The 10,485-nt window shown below is 36.5% G+C and overlaps 1 protein-coding gene across 5 annotated transcripts in view; it reads left to right on the top strand.

Annotated features, from left to right (window-relative positions):
* The window catches only part of LOC137253215 (uncharacterized), a 91,248-nt gene that overhangs the window by 56,140 nt on the left and 24,623 nt on the right, over positions 1 to 10,485 (top strand). The window lies entirely within an intron of this gene.

Raw genomic sequence — 10,485 nt, 5'->3', positions numbered from 1 at the left:
TTGTATGCGCCAAGTGGAGTATAATCGTGGCTAAGTTGCCAAGTTTACGCCAAGTCAAGTCAAGTCTATGCTAAGTATCAGTAATGGGAGCTTTAAGTATGAAAAGTACTATCTCCGTTTTTCGAAGTTAGCCTCCAAAAAATAGATATCGGCTTTCGAAGTTCGAAATTCTACATTTCGAAATTAAATTTTTTTTTTTTTTGTTAACGCGTTCAGCAAATAAAAAAGTAAAAATGTGGTCGTGGTCCGCTCTTTTCCCTTATTTGAAGGGCTGAATTCTTATATTGAGAAATTTAGTATAAAAGCTGTTATACGAGGTGAAAAGTCAGAACTTCGAAAATATGAAAAACCTGATATTTCCGAATTTTCGCTATACATATCAAAAATTAGTATTGCTGTGAAGATGGTTGAATGGCCTTTATTTTGATATGCATATCTTTGAAGAAAAATGTGGCAAACCCCCTGTTTAAGCGAAAAAGTTCATTTTTTTACCAAAAATGTATTTTAACCAACACAATTTCCAGCTGGTAAAAGTGTGGAATATTAAATAAATCATAAACTTGCATTAAATGTGCTATTTTCGAATCAAAGCACTGCGTTTTTATACTTTTGAACTCTTAACAGTATTTATGTCCACTGTGCTCCCCAACAAATTATGACGATCATCTATGCCGTGATTTAAATGTGTGTCAAAACGGCAACTAAACCAGTCCCTACATAAAAATGCTGTACAATTAAATCAAATAAAGCTTGACCACACAGTAGAACTGCTGTTATACTTGTGTTTTGTTAAGCTAAATTTATTAAAAGATATATGTACATATTATAAACGATTTTACATATTTTTTGAAACAAGATTTTTTTAATAATCTACACCGTTAAGGCCTTGGTCGCCGTCAATTTCATTCTCGTCCTCGTCCAAGCTTTCCTCAGCAATCTTTAGCCACCAACATATATCAGCTATCATGGCGTTTAGCTTTTTGCCTTTGTATCGAGACTCCATTGGTATAGCTGTTTGGTGGAAGCGTTCTCCCTGTTCATCGGATTCGGTAGAAAGTTGTCTCTATAGCCAGTCGAGATGAGCATGCATCAAGTGCACTTTTAAAGCCATATGAACGTGTGCTTTTAAAAACGCTTCCACTAGGTTGTTGACATATGATACTCTCGAAAATTGTCATCACGGTGATTTCCAAGAACCTTAGCAATAACAACCTTTAACACACCCCAAGCAATCGCAGCATTAGTATCTAAGGTTTTAGTGAAATCTTCGCTTTTTATCATCTTCCGAATGTCCGGACCGTTAAAAATGCCTAAACATGTATTAAAATATATAAAAATCTATAAATCAAAGGGATGTAAATACGAACCTGCTTCAATTTTGGCGCAAGAAAGTCTAGGAAACATGATTTGATAAAATTTGTTACTAGTCCCAATTTTATATGTAGTGGCGGAATCAAGATTTTCTCACGACTTACTAGAGGACTGTTTATGATGTTTGCTTTCCCAACAGTATATTCGTATCAAAGTGGCCAATATTTTTTATTGTATTGGTCTCCGGTATAACGCGTATCTCACATATAAATAAAGCACATATTCCTTGGCCATCCAGACGGTGGCAGTCCCATGATAGTGGCTATTACTTTCAGAAGGATTTTCATTTGAAAATAGCACATCTAATGCAAGTTGATGATTTATTGAAATAGTTTTACCAGCTGGAAATTGTGTTGGTTAAAATAAATTTTTGGTAAAAAAAGGAACTTTTTCACTTAAACAGGGGTTTTGTCAAATTTTTCTTCATAAAGTTTAAAGATATGCATATAAAAATAAAGGCCATTTGACCACCTTCACAGGAATATTAAGATTTTTTATATGGGTTGCGAAAATTCGGAAATATGAGGTTTTTCATATTGTGACGAATATCAGCAACACTAAGGCATACTATCATCTCTAAGCCGATACTAAGCAGTCGCCTGTATCTACATAAACAAATCAATCATTATGTCTACACATATGTACATACAGCAGCGGAGAGATACTCACAAAAGTATGCAATCATCAGCAAAGTAGTTCTCACACATACACATGCATATATCTGAGATACTCAAAAAAATATGCCATCATCGCGCATATTGCTATGCGAGAAGCTATAAACGTGCATCTGTAGTTTATAGCTGGTGAGTTTATAGCTGGTAAACAAGTAGCATGGCGGAACGTTACAAGGTGGCAGCATGGTGACATACCCACAAACATAAATAGAAATTCCATGTTCTTTGTTTTTGTAAATTCGATGGACAAATGTCAAAATCGTACTGCGACGGAAGTTGATGTATCAAATCAAATAAAAAAAGTTTATAATCAGCTGTCCCATGCTACCACCTTGTATCGTTCCGCCATGACAAGTAGTAAATTCTAGAAGGAGAAACGCCTGGAAATATGCAAACGAGGAAACCGAAGAGGATAAAAGCAGCACCAGCTGAGCATGGGCAATCAGTTTGATTTAAGCAAGCTATTGGTTGTGAAGTATGAGTGTTATTGTGAAGTACTTTAATAAAGGCCATTTTGTATTATTGAATATTAGAGTTATTTATTCAACAGTTTAGCGATACGAACGTTAGTAGAAGGTGTAAAATAACCGGAGCTTCCCTAAATTCGTTACAATATTTTCGAAGTTCTGGCTTTTCACCTTGTATAACAGCTGTTATACAAAATTTTTCAAATAAAGAATTCAGCCATTCAAATAAAAGAAAAAGGCGGACCACGATCAAATTTTCACTTTTTTAATTTGCTGAACGCGTTAACAAAAAATTTAACATTTTGAAATGTAGAATTTCGAACTTTGAATGCCGATATCTATTTTTTGGAGGCTAATTTCGAAAAACGGAGATAGTACTTTGTTAGTAGTACAGTGTTATAGATAGTTGAAGATTTTCCAACCCTTCTGATATTAAAATTCATTGGTCTCAAAACGTAATATTTCAAAACTATGAGAATGACTTCGAAGCGGTTCGCAATATGCTCATAAGTAGTACAAAGTTCTAGCATAATTGGTGGATCCTACCAAGGTACCAGCTTGTTTACAGATCAAAGAATGCGGAGCCAAATTGATAATGTCAGTATCAGACGACGGCAGCGGCTCCGCGTTATTGTAATGCGCAGTCTACGAGGTCCATATATCGACGGCAGCAGCTCCGCGTCATTGTAATGCGCACTTTACGATGTCCATATATCGATTCGGGCCTTCATTTCACGCAACCATAATACACACACACCCTCTGTGTAGCAAAGAAAGTGGACGAAGTCACCCGAAGATAGTCTGCCGTCAATAAGCTGCCCAAGTAACAAGGAGCTTATAATTATTCCATTCGATTGTCACACCTATTCACTTAAAGCTATCTTTGACCTGTGCATGCATCCAAGCAGCAGTTTTTACTCACCATGCAATGCCGTTGAAGAGATCTCAGAGCTCCATCGAGCCCTGAAAAAAGCTGACACGATGAGCCATGCCACGGCGCTACAGAAACTTGAGGCAGCTACAAATGCTAGCTTAAAGGGATTTTGTCCGAAGATATTAGAAGAACATTTAGCGAAAGACAAAAGGGGTAAAGAACGAGCATTGGAATGATAATGAAGACCTGGTAACCAATATAAACGTTGTGCTTACGCATCTTATTGTCGACTTCAAAGCAGCTTTGACAGCTCGAAAAGGGCCTACTTGTATGCTACTATATCTGAATTTTAGTTCGCTGCAAAGCTTATAAAACTATGCCAAATGTTTTAAAGATTGGGAAGAATATCTGCTAGCCCTTCCAAGCCAAGTAAAGCTTCAGACAAGTAGAGTAAAGTGATCAAGGAGGTTTAATGATGAACTTTACGCAGTTATAAACATAGTGCAAAAAATTCAAGCCCAGAGGCTTCGCTGGCTAAGCTATGTTAAACGAATGGCTTCCTGTGACCACTTAAGAATTAACTTCAACGTTTTTTAACGTAAGTCCAAGGAAAGGGCACAGTTTCAACAGGATTATACTGTAGGGAGCTTCTGCTATAAGCCCATTAAAAGATGTTTTTTCATAAAGGGACACACCGCATTCTGGTTTAACCTGAAGTTGATCCGCCGTGGTGTGCCGTTTGGAGTCGGCGTAAAAAACGACGGTCCCGTCGCGCTAATTTGTAAGAAAAGTTTAAAAAGGATATCGACGCAAATTGGAAGGAAAGGTAAGGTAAATTTGAGCTTGTCGGTCCGTGAGAACCTCACATAGATTGAATGTACCCATGGTGTCACCAGAAGCTTGTTAAACCAGATTTTTATTCCCCACACGTATGTAAAATACGTTTAAGCACTAGCGGCCGTGTCTACCAATATGCCAAAAATGAAATGAACACTCAAAACAAACTTCCCCAGAAGATAAACATTGGAGGAATTTTTTGCAAAAGACAAAGAAAGGATCAGAAGTTGATTGCCAAAAAAAATAGGGGTAATGGGGACAGGGGCATAAAACGCAGGACGCTCTTTGTGAGTTTACCCAGAACATTGTATATGGTGTTGTCATTTCTTCTAAGAAGTATTCCCTCCATTCCAGGGCCGGATTAACAAGTAGGCAGAATAGGCAGTTGTTTGGGGCCCCCGATTGTGGGGCCCCCGAAAAATGAAAAAGACTTCTAAAATTTTCTTACAAATATAAAATTCTAAAGAGTGAAAGAAAAATATAATCAGAACTGTAAATAATTTTCACTTAAATAAATAAAACTTAATGGACCGCATTCAAAAGGCGACGACTGACGAACTAGACAATGTTCCCAAAAAGGACATTGCCGACTTATTTGACAAATTTTATGAGCGTGCAAAGAAGTGTATCGAAGTGAAAGAAGGGTATATTGAATAATAAAAAAAGAATTATCTCAAAATGTACACTGGTTGTTTTTATTTTGAAAAATTTCGGTTATTTTTGGAACAGAGGGTGTAAAAGCCTTCAACTCTATTTTGACTGCTATGCGTTACGTAAGTCATTGCAAAGTGAAAAGGCAGATTTGAAAACGTGTGCTTTTTTGTACGATCGTTAGAAAAGAGTTTAGTTTCATTCCGTGAAAAGTTCAATGATTTCGCAGAAAAAAACAAAACAATTATTACCTAGTGTAGGTTATACAGAAATCGTAAAACGTACTCGTCGTAGAAAAAAACAACCTAATGACGGAAATGCTCCAGAAGTAGAATTTTCCCCTCGCGATGATTTTAGGGCAAAAGGTTTCCTCGAAATCATAGACAATCTTCACAGTGAAAGTATATGGAAGCTTCAGAGAGATTTACATTTCTCGACAACTTTTCTCTAAGTGATGGAGACTTCCCCGAAGCTATAAATAACTTAGTTATTTTTTATTCTAGAGACTTGGAAGAATTTTTCATTGAAATGAAACAATTCCAAAGTTACGTGAACTCCAGATACACTGATGCACAAAAAACTCATAGTAATTTGTATAAGATTCTAATGGAAGATCAATTAGCCGATGTATTTCTTAACACAGAAACAGCTCTTCGGATTTTTTTTACATTAATAATAACAGATTGTTCTGCCGAACGATCCTTCTCGCAATTAAAAAGAATCAAAGCTGCTTAAAGAGCTACAACGCGACAAGAGCGACTCGAGATTTTAGTTATACTTTTCATTGACCAGATTTATTGAACAAAATCGATATTGATGATATAATTCAGGCATGCTTAACCAACGAACCGATATCATTTCGTTACGATAATTAACGTTAATAAACGAAACAAAGTCATTTCGTTTCGTTTATTACCGTTAAGAACGTCAAATTAACGAAATGATTTTGTTTCGTTTTCTGCCATATCAAAACGAAATCAAATCGTTTATGTTGATTATTAATTTCAAACTATGCTGGCAAAGCTGATTGATCGCGGAGTCATTAAAGGTAAAAGCATTAGCCAAGCTGTTTGCAACTTTTCTCATGAATTTTGACAGTACGAACATTTCTCAGAGTATTTTGGACATTACCACCAACGAACTACACAAACAAATTACATGGAGTTACCACCTTACGGCTTCACCATGGCTATAGCATTGCCAGCACAATTCAAACATAAAGTATCACGTTTTTGTTAACGTTTCGGTTAAAAACGAGATACAATTTATCTTGATAATTTCTTTATAGATAATATTTCGAAGTGTTTCAACGGAAACGGTGGAAATTTTTTGATAAACAATTAGCTTAACGTTAAAGTGCATCCCTGATATAATTGATGAATTTGCCGAAAACAAATATAGAAAACGACATATTTTAAATGTAGATAGTAATTTTATTGATATAATTATATTGTGAAAATAAAATTTTTATGGAAGATATAAATTTGCATTTTTTAATCGAAAAAAGGAGGGAATGGACGTGAAAAAAGGGCCCCAAATTGATGGTTGCCTAGGTCTATTATTGGTCTCCGGTATAACGCGTATCTCACATATAAATAAAGCACATATTCCTTGGCCATCCAGACGGTGGCAGTCCCATGATAGTGGCTATTACTTTCAGAAGGATTTTCATTTGAAAATAGCACATCTAATGCAAGTTGATGATTTATTGAAATAGTTTTACCAGCTGGAAATTGTGTTGGTTAAAATAAATTTTTGGTAAAAAAAGGAACTTTTTCACTTAAACAGGGGTTTTGTCAAATTTTTCTTCATAAAGTTTAAAGATATGCATATAAAAATAAAGGCCATTTGACCACCTTCACAGGAATATTAAGATTTTTTATATGGGTTGCGAAAATTCGGAAATATGAGGTTTTTCATATTGTGACGGATATCAGCAACACTAAGGCATACTATCATCTCTAAGCCGATACTAAGCAGTCGCCTGTATCTACATAAACAAATCAATCATTATGTCTACACATATGTACATACAGCAGCGGAGAGATACTCACAAAAGTATGCAATCATCAGCAAAGTAGTTCTCACACATACACATGCATATATCTGAGATACTCAAAAAAATATGCAATCATCGCGCATATTGCTATGCGAGAAGCTATAAACGTGCATCTGTAGTTTATAGCTGGTGAGTTTATAGCTGGTAAACAAGTAGCATGGCGGAACGTTACAAGGTGGCAGCATGGTGACATACCCACAAACATAAATAGAAATTCCATGTTCTTTGTTTTTGTAAATTCCATGGACAAATGTCAAAATCGTACTGCGACGGAAGTTGATGTATCAAATCAAATAAAAAAAGTTTATAATCAGCTGTCCCATGCTACCACCTTGTATCGTTCCGCCATGACAAGTAGTAAATTCTAGAAGGAGAAACGCCTGGAAATATGCAAACGAGGAAACCGAAGAGGATAAAAGCAGCACCAGCTGAGCATGGGCAATCAGTTTGATTTAAGCAAGCTATTGGTTGTGAAGTATGAGTGTTATTGTGAAGTACTTTAATAAAGGCCATTTTGTATTATTGAATATTAGAGTTATTTATTCAACAGTTTAGCGATACGAACGTTAGTAGAAGGTGTAAAATAACCGGAGCTTCCCTAAATTCGTTACAATATTTTCGAAGTTCTGGCTTTTCACCTTGTATAACAGCTGTTATACAAAATTTTTCAAATAAAGAATTCAGCCATTCAAATAAAAGAAAAAGGCGGACCACAATCAAATTTTCACTTTTTTAATTTGCTGAACGCGTTAACAAAAAATATAACATTTTGAAATGTAGAATTTCGAACTTTGAATGCCGATATCTATTTTTTGGAGGCTAATTTCGAAAAACGGAGATAGTACTTTGTTAGTAGTACAGTGTTATAGATAGTTGAAGATTTTCCAACCCTTCTGATATTAAAATTCATTGGTCTCAAAACGTAATATTTCAAAACTATGAGAATGACTTCGCAGCGGTTCGCAATATGCTCATAAGTAGTACAAAGTTCTAGCATAATTGGTGGATCCTACCAAGGTACCAGCTTGTTTACAGATCAAAGAATGCGGAGCCAAATTGATAATGTCAGTATCAGACGACGGCAGCGGCTCCGCGTTATTGTAATGCGCAGTCTACGAGGTCCATATATCGACGGCAGCAGCTCCGCGTCATTGTAATGCGCACTTTACGATGTCCATATATCGATTCGGGCCTTCATTTCACGCAACCATAATACACACACACCCTCTGTGTAGCAAAGAAAGTGGACGAAGTCACCCGAAGATAGTCTGCCGTCAATAAGCTGCCCAAGTAACAAGGAGCTTATAATTATTCCATTCGATTGTCACACCTATTCACTTAAAGCTATCTTTGACCTGTGCATGCATCCAAGCAGCAGTTTTTACTCACCATGCAATGCCGTTGAAGAGATCTCAGAGCTCCATCGAGCCCTGAAAAAAGCTGACACGATGAGCCATGCCACGGCGCTACAGAAACTTGAGGCAGCTACAAATGCTAGCTTAAAGGGATTTTGTCCGAAGATATTAGAAGAACATTTAGCGAAAGACAAAAGGGGTAAAGAACGAGCATTGGAATGATAATGAAGACCTGGTAACCAATATAAACGTTGTGCTTACGCATCTTATTGTCGACTTCAAAGCAGCTTTGACAGCTCGAAAAGGGCCTACTTGTATGCTACTATATCTGAATTTTAGTTCGCTGCAAAGCTTATAAAACTATGCCAAATGTTTTAAAGATTGGGAAGAATATCTGCTAGCCCTTCCAAGCCAAGTAAAGCTTCAGACAAGTAGAGTAAAGTGATCAAGGAGGTTTAATGATGAACTTTACGCAGTTATAAACATAGTGCAAAAAATTCAAGCCCAGAGGCTTCGCTGGCTAAGCTATGTTAAACGAATGGCTTCCTGTGACCACTTAAGAATTAACTTCAACGTTTTTTAACGTAAGTCCAAGGAAAGGGCACAGTTTCAACAGGATTATACTGTAGGGAGCTTCTGCTATAAGCCCATTAAAAGATGTTTTTTCATAAAGGGACACACCGCATTCTGGTTTAACCTGAAGTTGATCCGCCGTGGTGTGCCGTTTGGAGTCGGCGTAAAAAACGACGGTCCCGTCGCGCTAATTTGTAAGAAAAGTTTAAAAAGGATATCGACGCAAATTGGAAGGAAAGGTAAGGTAAATTTGAGCTTGTCGGTCCGTGAGAACCTCACATAGATTGAATGTACCCATGGTGTCACCAGAAGCTTGTTAAACCAGATTTTTATTCCCCACACGTATGTAAAATACGTTTAAGCACTAGCGGCCGTGTCTACCAATATGCCAAAAATGAAATGAACACTCAAAACAACCTTCCCCAGAAGATAAACATTGGAGGAATTTTTTGCAAAAGACAAAGAAAGGATCAGAAGTTGATTGCCAAAAAAAATAGGGGTAATGGGGACAGGGGCATAAAACGCAGGACGCTCTTTGTGAGTTTACCCAGAACATTGTATATGGTGTTGTCATTTCTTCTAAGAAGTATTCCCTCCATTCCAGGGCCGGATTAACAAGTAGGCAGAATAGGCAGTTGTTTGGGGCCCCCGATTGTGGGGGCCCCCGAAAAATGAAAAAGACTTCTAAAATTTTCTTACAAATATAAAATTCTAAAGAGTGAAAGAAAAATATAATCAGAACTGTAAATAATTTTCACTTAAATAAATAAAACTTAATGGACCGCATTCAAAAGGCGACGACCGACGAACTAGACAATGTTCCCAAAAAGGACATTGCCGACTTATTTGACAAATTTTATGAGCGTGCAAAGAAGTGTATCGAAGTGAAAGAAGGGTATATTGAATAATAAAAAAAGAATTATCTCAAAATGTACACTGGTTGTTTTTATTTTGAAAAATTTCGGTTATTTTTGGAACAGAGGGTGTAAAAGCCTTCAACTCTATTTTGACTGCTATGCGTTACGTAAGTCATTGCAAAGTGAAAAGGCAGATTTGAAAACGTGTGCTTTTTTGTACGATCGTTAGAAAAGAGTTTAGTTTCATTCCGTGAAAAGTTCAATGATTTCGCAGAAAAAAACAAAACAATTATTACCTAGTGTAGGTTATACAGAAATCGTAAAACGTACTCGTCGTAGAAAAAAACAACCTAATGACGGAAATGCTCCAGAAGTAGAATTTTCCCCTCGCGATGATTTTAGGGCAAAAGGTTTCCTCGAAATCATAGACAATCTTCACAGTGAAAGTATATGGAAGCTTCAGAGAGATTTGCATTTCTCGACAACTTTTCTCTACGTGATGGAGACCTCCCCGAAGCTATAAATAACTTAGTTATTTTTTATTCTAGAGACTTGGAAGAATTTTTCATTGAAATGAAACAATTCCAAAGTTACGTGAACTCCAGATACACTGATGCACAAAAAACTCATAGTAATTTGTATAAGATTCTAATGGAAGATCAATTAGCCGATGTATTTCTTAACACAGAAACAGCTCTTCGGATTTTTTTTACATTAATGATCACAGATTGTTCTGCCGAACGATCCTTCTCGCAATTAAAAAGAAT

Source organism: Eurosta solidaginis, chromosome 5, assembly GCF_040869045.1.
Source record: "Eurosta solidaginis isolate ZX-2024a chromosome 5, ASM4086904v1, whole genome shotgun sequence".
NCBI lineage: Eukaryota > Metazoa > Arthropoda > Insecta > Diptera > Tephritidae > Eurosta > Eurosta solidaginis.
Note: the sequence above shows the minus strand (reverse complement) of the source record. Positions and strands in the feature narration are given on the sequence as shown.